At 38.8% G+C, this 14,864-nt stretch overlaps 1 long non-coding RNA gene across 1 annotated transcript; it reads right to left on the bottom strand.

Annotated features, from left to right (window-relative positions):
• Nucleotides 1-4,119: 4,119 nt before the first annotated feature.
• LOC110676088 lies at nucleotides 4,120-11,439 on the bottom strand. Its single transcript, XR_002500059.1, has 2 exons — nucleotides 10,689-11,439; nucleotides 4,120-4,299 (listed from the first exon to the last, which is right to left on the bottom strand). It is a non-coding gene; the product is annotated as an uncharacterized LOC110676088 (long non-coding RNA).
• Between the last annotated feature and the right edge of the window lie 3,425 nt (nucleotides 11,440-14,864).

Here is a 14,864-nt window from a genome sequence, read left to right as displayed (position 1 = left end):
AACTCGAAAAGATCCTCGACCAGTGGGATTCGAACCCACGACCCTCAGCTTGGTCTTGCTGAATAGCTGCGCGTTTACCGCTACGGCTATCTGGGCCCCTTTATTTTATTGCTTATTGATGTGATTTTCATAGTTCTTAAATATTTAAAATCAAGCGAGAGAAACACAATGTAATATCTAAATGTTGGATATTCTCGATTGAAGATTCAGTATCTTATTGATTATATCTATTTCAAACCCATTCACTTTTTTACTTGTATTATACTATGGGGCCTTTCTTAGCCAAAGCAAAGCTATTCTGAAGGTATCTGAGTTCCATTCCCGGTCGGTCCAGGTTTTTTCGTAATGGAAATTTCCTTTACTTTCCCGAACATAGAGTACCTTCGTACTTGTCACACGATATACGAATGCGAAAACGGCAACTTGTCAAAGAAAGCTCTCAATTTATAACTGTGAAAGTACTCATTGAACACAAAGCTTAGAAGCAGGCTCTGTCCCAGTGAGGACGTAATGCCAAGAAGAAGTATAAGAAGAATTCTTGCAGGGCTGTTACAAAAACAGAAGAATTTGTTTTTGTGAAAATCGCGACTTTTGAAACTCGATCCACAACTAGAGGCAACAAATAAAAATTATTCAAAATTTTTAATGTAATTTTTTTTTCAGGATAAAAAAACAGTTTTTCTACTAACTTCGCATTAAGATTATGATAAAACTAGTAAAAAATAGAATGAGCTTGAAATAGGAATCAATATAGTACTGAATCTTCAATAAAGAATTTTTAATATTTAATGCTGATTTTCTCACATAATCAATTGATTTTGTTCATAAACTTTGAAAATCACTTCAATAATTAATAAAATTAACAAGTTCCAAAAGGGCCTAACAGGAACTAAGTTTTATAAAAGGGCCTAACTGGAGGGGCCTAACTGAAACCATGTTCAATCAAAGGGCCTAACTGAAAGGGCCTAACTGGTTTGCAGACTCGTTAAAGGGCCTATCTGCCGATGATGTTTGAATTCAACCATTTCCACGAGTTGTTTTGTTATTTAAGATTTAAAACGTTATGGGCCTCCTAGTAGACTATTATGAGTGTCGAACACAAGCATACAACTAGTAAATAGGAGAAAGGGGTTGAAATATGAATAATCAATATAGTACTGAATCTTCAATAAAGAATTTTCAATATTCAATGTTGATTTTCTCACATAATCGATTGATTTTGTTCTAAAACTTTGAAAATAACTTCAATAATCAATAAAATTAACAAATTCCAAAAGGGCCTAACTGGAACTATGTTTAATAAAAGGGCCTAACTGGAGGGGCCTAACTGAAACCCTGTTCAATCAAAGGGCCTAACTGGTTTGAAGACTCGTAAAAGGGCCTATCTGCCGATGATGTTTGAATTCAACCATTTTCACGAGTTGTTTTGTTATTTAAGATTTAAAACGTTATGGGCCACCTAGTAGACTATTATGAGTGTCGAACACAAATATAAAACTAGTAAATAGGAGAAAGGGTTTGAAATATGAATAATCAATATAGAACAATCAATATAATCTTCAATAAAGAATTTTCAATTTTCATTGTTGATTTTCTCACATGATCGATTGATTTTGTTCTAAAACTTTGAAAATCTATTCAATAATCAATAAAATTAACAAATTCCAAAAGGGCCTAACTGGAACTATGTTCAATTAAAGGGCCTAATTGAAAGGGCCTAACTGGTTTGAAGACTCGTAAAAGGGCCTATCTGCCGATGATGTTTGAATTCAACATTTTTTACTACTTTTTATGTTATGTTAGATTTAAAACGTTACGTGGCCCAGTAATAGACTATGAGTGTCGAACAAAAGTTTAAAACTATTAGATAGCAATGAGTTTAAAATAGTAACAATCAATATGTTACAGAATCTTCAATCGAGCATTTCTCAATTTTTACGTTATGCTGATAGACCCTTTTCAAATATTTCACTAGGTTCCATTATGTGAGAAAAACACTATACAATGGCTAAATATTGAAAAATATGGAGGAAAATTAAAAATGCACGGAAGGGCCAATCTGATTTTGATGGAAATTTTCAGTTAGGCCCTTTTATGACCAGTTAGGTCCTCTTAGTTTTATCATTTTCAGATAGGCCCTTTTAAATTTGAATAAAATTACCATTAATAATGCATTTTGCATGCCCGTAAGAGTATGTAGGAGTAATTTACGTAAAAAATGATACGAATAATGAATAATCAAGTTTGTTTACATTTTGCAGTTAGGCCCTTTTCAAATGTTACGCTAGTAATTACTGTTAAATCATCGAAACCAGAAAGAAATGGTTAAAATATAACTACACATTTCGCCAAATTGTTTTAGTTTATATTTGCACAACATACTAACACACATTTACATTCCACCATTTGATAATTTTAATGAACAGTTTGCCAAATTATTACATGCATTAGTATTTGTGAGCGCAAATTCCCACCGTTTTTGTGCACACGCTTAAAAAGCTCAACATATAAGTTCCACACTCCGATCAAAATTTATTTTGTTTTTCCAACGAGATTTTACACGCATCTCAACCATAAAAAAGGAAAACTTCAAAAAATATTCTATTTCTTTGACTAGCATCTTTCTTTGTTCTTTGATATGGAAATGACAACATTTTTAACTGATTGTGTCAATCTCGCAAAATCATGATGTTATTGTTTTTAGTGTGCATACAGTTGTTTATTTTGTGAGACCGAAAAGTTTGAACGCAAAGTGAAAAATGGAAAATCCGTGTCGGCGCTTGATGAATCTAGGCATCATCACCGAGAATAGCTGAAAGCATCTTCCCAGTCGGGTTGAAACCATCCCCTTTCGTCGAGCCGGAAGTGCTGAAATTTCCCCACAAGGACCCATATCCAGTACCAGATTGAAAGTTTTTCCACCAAACAGATGCACAATCTGGCTGAGCGGCATCGCCCGGAATGGTGTTCCTGTTATCTGCGGTGCCGGTTTGGCTAGGAGGTGATCGCCCACGGTGAGTGCATGAGGATTTATAACGCTAAAAGAAAAGTGAATGTCCAAGATACATGTACATATACATGTTAAAATTAAAGCACAGACAAACAGACGTAACAGTTAGAATAAATTTCTTCAAATTCCATCGCCCAGTTTACACCATCGTCATCTGGTGAGCATGTTACACGAAAGGTTGTTTCGTGCAACAAGACCGGCAGATGGCGGTAGTGTGAAACGTCAAAGGCGAAGAAAAACGATGCGCGCGCCTCTGGGTGTGAGATTTGTAACATAGCGAATTTGAAACGATTGTTAAATGAGTGGTCGATGGAAATTTCGTCAGTGTTACGTCTGTTTGTCTGTGATTAAAGATTGATTAAAGATTGATGGCGAAGCAGTGTTTTTTACATAACAAAAAAAAAGAAAGATTATGAACACATGAAATAAATATATATTTTATTATTATATGCTGGAATAGTTTTCATTGACTTGAAAAATATGACATCACTGAGATTAAGAACAAAAAGTGGGACGTAAAGGAAGGGAAAGTAGTATATAGTATAAGTACAACACAACAGCATAGTATATAGTAAAAATACAATAAAGCACAATAAAACGGAAATTTTACAAGCAGTAAAAATTCTTTTCAAATGTTATGGTTCAACTGTTCTTGTACTGTTTGTTATACTGTTGATTGGCCAAAAAATGGATGGTACACAGCAAAAAAAGTTGTTGAATATTACATCGAAACTGCTGCAACCAAGTCGTTCCCTCGGTTGTGGAATATTACACAGCCCGACGTACTCGAGGGCAATTGGTGTAAAAAATGCGACCGATGTAATTTTTGCGATGTAATATATTCCATGTACACAATACGATGTAATTGATGCGATGTAATATGAAAACTATGTAATCAGAACGATTTTAACAACAAAACGTTTGCAAATTCCGTCCAATGGTTGATCAAATTGCCTTTTTATCCTTTTTTGCAGCTGAATCTCGTTTATGATATAAAACGCGTTTTACTCGGGAACAAGAGTTACATATTAGTGTTTTTTTTTGCATATTAAAAATGGATAAAAAGCAATTTGATCAGCCATTGAAAAGAATTTGACGATAAAAATAAAGAATGGTTAAACAGACAGTATTAAATTTTATTTATTTTTTTATTACATATTATTATTTTTAACAGTAATAGGCCTTCGCAATGAAACCCAGAGTGATGAATACCAGAAGACGCTCGATCTTGTGTGCTGACTTCCTGATTAGACTGTGAACCATTGTGGAAAGTTCGTACTCTGTTGAGCCTATACAAAAACAAATAAAATGTTAGTAAAATGTACTGTTTGGTATTTTTTAAGTGTAAAAGGTGATATTTAAAAATAAATATTATACATTGTTCATCACCCTACAAACATAATGATCAAAATTTTCGATTTCTTGGGAGCCCGACGCATATCCATAATGTAATTAAGATGAAACAGTTTGAGATTCTAGTTCAATCTTATACCAAAACTTCAAAGGCACAAATCTGACGAATAAAGCATCAAACAACAGTGTACTAGCAAAGAGCTTAAAATGAGAAGATCTAGTCCATTAGCTGACGATTTCATCAGCTGAGTGCTTCTGAAAACGTGAATAGGGCTACATGTCGGCCATTGTAACGGCCATGTTTGGATTCAGAGATGTTTAATCTTAAACATTTCAGCCTACAGATTATTTATCATTTCGATTATTTGTTGTTCAAAACTAGAATAGGATGAGAGACTGAGAAAAAGAATCATATTGGTATCACTTTTTTGAGTAATGAACATTTATTTTTCTGGTATACAGGTCGGATTAGATTATCCGGAGACTCGATTATTCGGAATTTTAGACTCGATTATTCGGAGTATGATTTTTGATATTCTTGTTTTTTGGTTTTTATGCATAAAATTAAAATAATTTAGTATTGCAATATACAATATGAATGGTTTAGCAGTTTTGGACTTAGGTAGGAAAAGGAGAGTTTTTGAAAATGGTTTGTTTGTGTATGCTGGTCAAAAAATTGTTTTCTTCTCAAGACCCCTTATGTTCCTAGAATTAATTTCTGGCTACGCCACTACACCATTTAAATGAAACAACGAAAAAAGATAATATTTAAGTTCTTTTCTAGCAGCTGGAACAAAAACAAAACCAAACGCTCCCGAACGTCAGAGCGCTGGTTTACTCGCATCCGTCGTGCTCCCGAGTAACCGAAGCTAAAAGTGATTCGCGAGCGTGTTCAGAGCAGTTCAGAGTCATATTGTGCTTTTAGGATAAAAACTGCTTCCTTTCCGAGATTTATGATTTCCAAGGGTTTTTGACTACAAACTAGTAGTTTACTGTCGATTTGATGGGTTTCCAATTAATTTGTCTGTCAAAACCATAATAAATCACACTTTGCTCTGTTACTCGCGAGTAGACGTTCCCGAGCTTGTTGCTACTTCTTTTGACATGTTCTCCCGAGCAGACGGGTGCGGACTTACTCACATCTAACCAGTTCGCGAGTCAGTGATGTTTGTTATGCGTTGGTATAAACTCGTGAGCTGCATCGTGATGCGAACTTTTCCACCACTGGCCTTAAAACAGTAACTTTTTAGTGATCGGCTTCAAGAAAGTGACCAAGGGTTTAACAAGTTACTCGCTATCAACCCTACAGTAATTTCAGAAATAATATATTTTATTTCCAGATTATTCAAGTGTTTTTACCCTAGCTTTTTCAAAACAAAACAGCTCTGATAAACACCAAGAATAGTCAAATATTTACAAAAATCATCAGCTCTATAAATTTTGTGCGGCCTACGGAGGTTTCGAAGATTTTTTTCATATTTGGCTCGTTGAGTATTCTACAACGTGAAGTTGAGATACCGTGGTTGGTTTAAATTTAGTTTAGTTAACATTTGAGCTTGTTTTTTTATATTGAAAACATTTTTGCTTTTATGAATTATTAATAGTTTTTATTTCAAATATTTGAAAAAAAAAAAATTCGGGATATTTTGCAGTAAGATTGTAAGCCCTGTCGATTTTAGTTTCACTAACAGCCAAAACATTCCACAAAGAAATTTAACTTGAAAAGACCAAACTGAGGTTACTTCTAAAAACCACAAACTTATGAGAATCTTGCTAGGTTTATAACAACACATTTTTGTGCAATAACCTCCTTCAATTTTCGTTAATGACGCCTAAACAAAAGTCATTGCATCAAGGTCCAATTTTCAAACATGATTTTACTTAATTACATTAGAATATTTACACAGGACCTTAAAATTAATTCTACCAACTCCTAGGAGTGATACCTATACGTGTGATTATAAAAAAGACAAGGTTTGCACAAAATCTTGGACAGGATTCTCAAAGAATTCTGGACACGAGTTTCAGAGATAACATGAGCAGGATTCTCATAAAATCTTCAACAAGATTCCATAGACTTCTGGTCAGGATTTTTAACCTATTCAATTCCAATTTTCGAAAATAATGGACAAGATTAAAGTGCAGCCTTAGGTAGGGATTAAAATGATTCTCAAATTAATTTATAATAGAACCCCAGACAAAAAGACGTAACACTTAGAACAAATTTCTTTAAAATCCATCGTCCAGTTTACACCATCATCATCTGGTGAGCATGTTGCACGAAATACTGTTTCGTGTAACAAGACCTGCAGATGGCATAAGGAAAACGATACGCGCGCCTCTGGTTGTGAGATTTGTAACATAGCGAATTTGAAATGATCGTGAAATGAGTGGTCGATGGAAGTTGCGTCAGTGTGACGTCTGCTTGTCTGTGTTGAACTATGAGTTGAACTATTGGAAAGTATTTAAAATGATTTTAATTCAGAATTGCGAAATGAAAATTGGAAGAAATTTTGAAGGAAGAGGGCAGAGTTTCAAAATAGCTTGAAAAAGATTATTGCACGAATTCGTAAGGGAATCTCACAATCTACAGTAGGATGTTTGGATGTTTAGCAGCAATCACCTATTGTTCGATGTGTTCAAAAGAAACTGGCTTACTGACTTTTGTCAAATTTCATGCGAATATTTATACATTGTAAAAAATGGCCCCCCACAAAAAATTGTTTCAGCGAATTGACCCGCGGTTTAAAAAGGTTGGGTAAGTCTGTTTTATAGTCTAAGCAGGGTATCAACCAAATTTTGATGAATAAATTCCCTGATTTTTCCTGACCTTCCAGTCGATTTTAGAAAAAAAAATCTAGACCATTGAATTTGATGGGTTGTATAATGACATAATTAAGACGAAGATAAATCAAAGCAATACTTCAAAACATCAAGAGCACTAATCAAAAGAACCAACAAGTGGTTCAAGCTGGAAACTTGATCGATTGATCATCATCAGGAAGAGACTAATCAATCAAGTTTTCCTATTAAATGGCTGCCTGGTTCTATAGATTTATTCTCTTAAAAATTTGCAGCGTGGCTTCGATCTTAAAAACCAATCGCAGGGTGTCTATTCAAAATAAGTTTTCAAATTCCCGTAGAACACCATTGCATTGGTTAGTATGTAGATTGTCCAATAATGGAAAATAAAAACAAGTATCTGAAGAAGAAACAAGTTACGAAGAGATATAATCAGTTTATTGAAAATCTGATAGATCAACTAAATTTTTTATCAAACTTTACACTGAAAGTTTGCTGAAGTTACCTTTGGACCAGGTCTTCGATTTTTAGGAAATATCAATTCAACTTTCTTATCGAAAAATCACATGTATATTTTGAAACCTTTAAAGCAAATATTTGGCACAGAAAAAATAACCTTTCATTTCAATACGTACAGTACATTCATTCGAAAGAGTGAAGGATGCCGTGCATGAATTAGAAATCATAAAAGTTTCTGGGATATTTTGAAATAATATGAAAACCATCTGGTCAATTTGTTCTACAAAACAGCAAAGTTTGACATGACCTGTGGCTGGTTCCTGAGTCCTGGTCAAACTCAAAAACAATATCTCGCCAAACATATTTGATGGCTTGTGTCGTTGAGAACTAAACAAAAATCTGCCCAATACTAGCTAAGTGTCCTCGCCATTTATTAATCCATTAATGATCTCGCCATTAATTAATTGCGGATCTCACTAGAAATTCGCATAAGAATTCGGAAAGCCATACAAAATCACGTCAAGTCATTAAGACTGTGGACTAGTTAAGCTAGTAATCCAAACAAGGCTTCACACCAACAAAAAAATCCTATTAGCCGCTGTAGGAATCCACCAATCAGGCTCCTTAATGAAACTGTCCAGGATTTTAGTAGGAAACCACTCTTCTAAGAAATTTATTAAAAAAAAAATCAACTGCTAAGATTCATAGCATATGAGTTGCATGAAAATAAGATCTTTTGAAGAATTCACTAAAAATCTCTTATGGAATCCGCCAATTACTTTTTCAGTTATGTTCCAAAGAATTTTCAAGTACCGTTAAGTCACCAGTCACCGTGCGGCCTCCATTCACCGTGCACATATACAAATTCCTACAGAATATTCATACAATTTTCACAAATTATTCTTTTGTCAGCAAAATAAGATAAAACTGATAAAATGAAGTAGTTTTTGTCACAAAGCATTTGGAAAAACCTAGTTTATGTAGTCAAAATCATGCGAATTCTGTTCGATAATGAGATTTTTCAACACTCTTAGTAGAAACCCCAAAAAATCGAATTTTTCATTTTAACGTTAGGGTTTGAATTTTTTAAAATTTCAACAAGTTTTCACTCTCCCGTGAGAGCAAACTCATTAAAGATCTGCTTCGCAATTCTCACGCTTGAGATTTTGATGCAGAATCAACTCAATCAACTCAAACCGTAAAAAATGATTCAGTCGCAAAACCCGGCAAAAACTCGTGAAACCCGAATGTTGTTGTTTACGTTAGAAAGGATTACTATAATTTTACCAGACTAACAAGAAATTATTGCCGTGTGTGAGTAAACTGTGGAAATACGAGACAATGAGTTAAAAAGGTGAGCCAACTCATCCATGGTTTTTTGACTGCTGAGTTGCGTGATTGACAGCTCACGCATGAAAAATCTCAAGCGTGAGTTGTGAGAAATTGAGTTTTTCACAACACTGGTCTATGCAGAATGCAGATTACATGAACACCATCGGAAAGCATAGAGAGGGTTGTGATAGGGTTGTTGTTTGTTTGTTTGTTTATTAGAGACCTTTTAACCGCTTGGTCATTCAGGTCGATAGGGTGATAGGGTAGGGGGAGATCCCCCAGTACCGGACACTTAAGCCACTTAATTCATAATTCGAAAAATATTGATTTTATGGGCTCGTGTTACCCATTTATGATAAATATTATCATTTTTATAGTGTACAAAAATAAATTTGAAAATATAAATATGAATTTTGACATTGCATTTTGATGATGTATTTTAGTACCACATTGATCGATCTTGAAAGGCACCCAATACCGGACACGATCTGGGAATGCCTCGAATTCTGTAAATTTAAACATCATAGAATGTGTACACTATAGGAATAGTTTATAATTCCAATTCAATGCATTTGCAACAATTACAAGAGTAATCTGAGTTTTTCTTAGTTTGCAAGATGCCTATCAAAAACCTCTATCATATATGATGAAAAAAAGCACATTTTACGATGTTGTTCTGAATTTTCATTCTTCTTAATTTTATTGCATGTTTGATACCATGATCGACGGAACCCATGAAAAATGAAAGAATTTTGAGACACTGATGCAAAAATTACAAAGATATCATATAACAAATCAAGCTGTCCGAAACTAAGGGACAGGAGGTGCTTAACCAAAATTGTAATTTGTCCATATTTAGTTCAATTATGGTACAAAATACATTCATGCTATCAAATTAGGATTATGTTCGATCATGCTTGTGGGATCCAAAGTATTTTTTTATGTTCAAAATAATTATTAAACAGGCTCAAAATTAAAAAGATACGTCATTTTTTTAAAGATTTTCAAATTTTTCTACTTTTTTAAAAAGGCATGCATATTTTAAGGATGTGTTATTCTACGCAAACATTAGTCTACATAATAGCTTTCTTTTCTACTAATACACCATCTTGATTGGACCATGATTTCTCAATGTTTCGACTTTGTCCGGTATTGGGTGCTGTCCGGCACTGGGGGATCTCCCCTTATAGGGAATTGGTGTAGACTTGGCACAGTAATGCAATTAACGCTGCAAAATGTAAATGTGTTGATAGAAAACCAAATCACATTTTGTTAAATAAATTATATATTTCAAATAGTTCAAAATTCAAAACAATAAAATAAAAAGGGTTTTACTTCTTTTTAAATTTAGCAGAAAAATAATAAGATCAAATAAACTATGTGTTAAATTGTTGTATCGTCGAAATCTTTATTAGGAAAAAGTGTAGACACGGACACCATCTAGCTGCACAGACTGTAACTTGACACAACGGACATACATGCTCCAGACACAGCCGACAAACATTCCTTATGAAAAGTTTCAATGGCCACACCCCGTGACACGATGCAAATTACTGCCGAACGACACTAAACTGCTCGGCCACGAAACCTACAAAATTGTGTGAATTGCTAGATATTAAACAAAAATTCTCAATCATTCTCCGAGACCCTAATCAACTCAAAAACCACTAAAAACAATTTTCAAAATTCTCAATCAAAAAGTAGTTAATTTCGCCCATTGACGTACAGTTACCTTTTTTACCGTAGTTGTTCCGAAGCTCCTTTTAGGTTCATCATTAGAAGCTCACATCATTGCAGCGCGCCAGTTGCTGAAGATCGATTGGAATGGCAGATAAACGGGACGTCGGATCCCGTTTACGAGCGTCTCCACTTATTCCCAAGTCTATCCATGGGCAGATTATTGAAATGAGCCACCAGACTTCCTTTGGTATGGCCGGTTTCATGGCTTTTGCTGGACAACAAACGTCGAAAAAGGTTGAATTCTCCCGACTGGTTTACCGGTTGAGACGGTTATGCCGGAAGGATCACAAGGGAGCACATTTTCTCCAGAGACGTCTTAATTTCCTGCTTCGTTGATTGCCTTCCTGGCCGATGTTTCTAAATTCACTATTTTCAGGAGTTTTTTGCGTCGGAAACTCCGGAAATCCACAAAATAAAACGCGATCGCGCACTAATGGCGGCCAACAACCGCCGACCAAAACAAAGTCTGAGCAGTGTTGCGAGATGTATTATAGCATAGATGCCGAATGTGAAATGACATCGAATTAGTGTAATATCACTAACGTAAGTTGGAACGAGTTGGTTGCAGCTGTTTCTGTGTAATATTCAACATTTTCAGATGTGAATATTACACAACAGCAACGTGTTGAAAATTGGTAATGATGTTTCCGTGTAATTTTGGGGCGATGTAATATAGCATTGAAAATATGTTATTATACACCTGAAATTGTTGATTACATCGGATTTTCAATACATCGGCATGAGTTACGTCGATGCATATTACATTATTTTTTGCTGTGTATATCGACCATTTAGCAGACTGTAAACGAAAAAAAATGTTCGAGAAAATCGGCGTTTTTGAATGGTGACATAACTTAACCGCCTATTCCCCATACTGTACTTTTTCCAATTACCGTTCAACAGACTGTCAAAATAGGCGCGGTAAATGGCTGGGCATGGCGTACCATTGGTACCTCGTGTACCTGCAGGAATAAATTAGACCCCTTTGTGCGGTCCTTAGCCTCTTGCCCAGTAACTCCTATCCCTACCTCCTCGTGGTACTGGCCGGGGTACGAGTAACCTTGGGGAAGATCGGGTAACCAACCCCCGGAGGGAACTTTGGTCGTATGCTGACAGGGAAGGGGGGGTTTGCTTTTGCAAACCTGGAGCGTCTGTACTCCACGTTAGGAGCGGCTCACAACAGCGTCTGTTCCCCATGTCAGGGGCGGCTGATCATCGTCCGAGTGCCAGAGAAGGACTCTAAGCTAAACTGCACTATGGCCCTCCGAACATTTAGGGGGAATGGTCCTCCGGAAATCTAGGGGGTTGGTGTCAGGCCCTGCAAGCCAACCGTAAAAACACATCAGCACAGGAACGTCAACGAGAGAATACGGACCGGAACAATCGGCAAAGACCACAGCGACGAAAATGGACTAGCGATTGGAAACTCGGTACGTGGAACTGCAAATCTCTCAACTTCATTGGAAGTACTCGCATACTCTCCGATGTACTGAAGACCCGCGGTTTCGACATCGTAGCGCTGCAGGAGGTGTGCTGGACAGGAGCATTGGTGCGAACGTTTAGAGGTAATCATACCATCTACCAGAGCTGCGGCAACACACGCGAGCTGGGAACAGCTTTCATAGTGATGGGTGATATGCAAAGGCGCGTGATCGGGTGGTGGCCGATCAATGAACGAATGTGCAAGTTAAGAATCAAAGGCCGATTCTTTAACTTCAGCATAATCAACGTGCATAGCCCACACTCCGGAAGCACTGATGATGACAAGGACGCATTTTACGCGCAGCTCGAACGCGAGTACGACCGCTGCCCAAGCCACGACGTCAAGATCATCATAGGAGATTTGAACGCTCAGGTTGGCCAGGAGGAGGAGTTCAGACCGACGATTGGAAAGTTCAGCACCCACCGGCTGACGAACGAGAACGGCCTACGACTGATAGATTTTGCCGCCTCCAAGAACATGGCCATTCGTAGCACCTATTTCCAGCACAGCCTCCCGTATCGGTACACCTGGAGATCACCTCAGCAGACAGAATCGCAAATCGACCACGTTTTGATCGATGGACGGCACTTCTCCGACATAACCGACGTCAGAACCTATTGTGGCGCCAACATTGACTCCGATCACTACCTGGTGATGGTGAAACTGCGCCCAAAACTATCCGTCATCAACAATGTACGGTACCGACGCCCGCCCCGGTACAATCTCGAGCGGCTGAAACTACCGGATGTCGCCAATGCGTACGCGCAGCATCTTGAGGCAGCGTTGCCGGATGAGGGCGAGCTCGATAGGGCCCCTCTTGAGGACTGCTGGAGGACAGTCAAAGCAGCCATTAACGACGCTGCCGAAAGCGTTGTCGGATATGTGGAACGGAGCTCAAGAAACGATTGGTTCGACGAGGAGTGCCAGGAGGTTTTAGAGGAGAAGAATGCAGCGCGGGCTGCAATGCTGCAGCATGGTACGCGGCAAAACGTGGAACGATACAGACTGAAGCGGAAACAGCAAACCCGCCTATTCCGGGACAAAAAGCGCCGCCTGGAAGAGGTGGAATGCCAAGAGATGGAGTTGCTGTACCGTTCTCAAGAAACGCGGAAGTTCTATCAGAAGCTCAACACATCCCGCAAAGGCTTCGTGCCGCGAGCTGAGATGTGCCGGGATAAGGATGGGAGCATCTTGACGGACGGACGCGAGGTGATCGAAAGGTGGAAGCAGCACTACGATGAACACCTGAATGGCGCAGAGAACACAGGCACAGAAGGTCAGGACAGCGAAGACGATGGCTACGTCAGCACAGCGGACAGCGGAAATCAACCAGCTCCCACGATGGGGGAAGTTAAGGATGCCATTCAACCGCTCAAGAACAACAAAGCCGCTGGCAAGGATGGTATCGGAGCCGAACTCATCAAGATGGGCCCGGACAGGTTGGCCGCTTGTCTGCATCGGCTGATAGTCAGAATCTGGGAAACGGAACAGCCACCGGAGGAGTGGAAGCAAGGCGTTATATGCCCTATCTACAAAAAGGGCGACAAACTGGAGTGTGAAAATTATCGTGCAATCACTATCCTAAACGCCGCCTATAAAGTGCTATCCCAGATTCTCTTCCGTCGTCTATCACCTATAGCAAACGAGTTCGTGGGAAGTTATCAAGCAGGTTTCATCGACGGCCGCTCGACAACGGACCAGATCTTTTCCGTGCGGCAAATCCTCCAGAAATGCCGTGAGTACCAGGTCCCTACGCACCATTTGTTCATCGATTTCAAGGCGGCATACGATAGTATCGACCGCATAGAGCTATGGAAAATCATGGACGAGAACAGCTTTCCCGGGAAGCTCACAAGATTGATCAGAGCAACGATGGACGGTGTGCAAAACTGCGTGAAGATCTCGGGCGAACACTCCAGTTCGTTCGAGTCTCGGCGGGGACTACGACAGGGCGACGGACTTTCGTGCCTGTTGTTCAATATTGCGCTTGAAGGTGTCATGCGGAGAGCCGGACTTAACAGTCGAGGCACGATTTTCACGAGATCCGGACAATTTGTTTGCTTCGCGGACGACATGGATATTATTGGGAGAAAATTTGAAACGTTGGCAGATTTGTTCACCCGCCTGAAACGCGAAGCAACAAGAGTCGGGCTAATGGTGAATGCGTCGAAAACAAAGTACATGCTGGTTGGTGGAACTGAGCGCGACAGGGCCCGCCTAGGAAGCAGTGTTACGATAGACGGGGATACCTTCGAGGTGGTGGACGAGTTCGTCTACCTCGGATCCTTGTTGACGGCTGACAACAATGTTAGTCGGGAAATACGAAGGCGCATCATCAGCGGAAGTCGTGCCTACTATGGGCTCCAGAAGAAACTGCGGTCAAGAAAGTTTCACCCCCGCACCAAATGCACGATGTACAAAACGCTCATAAGACCGGTAGTCCTCTATGGGCATGAGGCGTGGACTATGCTCGAGGAGGACTTGCAAGCTCTTGGGGTTTTCGAACGCCGAGTGCTAAGGACGATCTTCGGCGGCGTGCAGGAGAACGGCGTGTGGCGGCGAAGGATGAACCACGAGCTCGCTCAACTCTACGGCGAACCCAGTATCGTGAAGGTAGCTAAAGCTGGAAGGATACGCTGGGCAGGGCATGTTGCAAGAATGCCGGACAACAACCCTGTAAAGATG

Source organism: Aedes aegypti, chromosome 1 (genome assembly GCF_002204515.2).
Source record: "Aedes aegypti strain LVP_AGWG chromosome 1, AaegL5.0 Primary Assembly, whole genome shotgun sequence".
Lineage (NCBI taxonomy): Eukaryota > Metazoa > Arthropoda > Insecta > Diptera > Culicidae > Aedes > Aedes aegypti.
The sequence above is the reverse complement of the archived record's forward strand: the minus strand, read 5'-3'. Positions and strand labels throughout refer to the sequence as shown.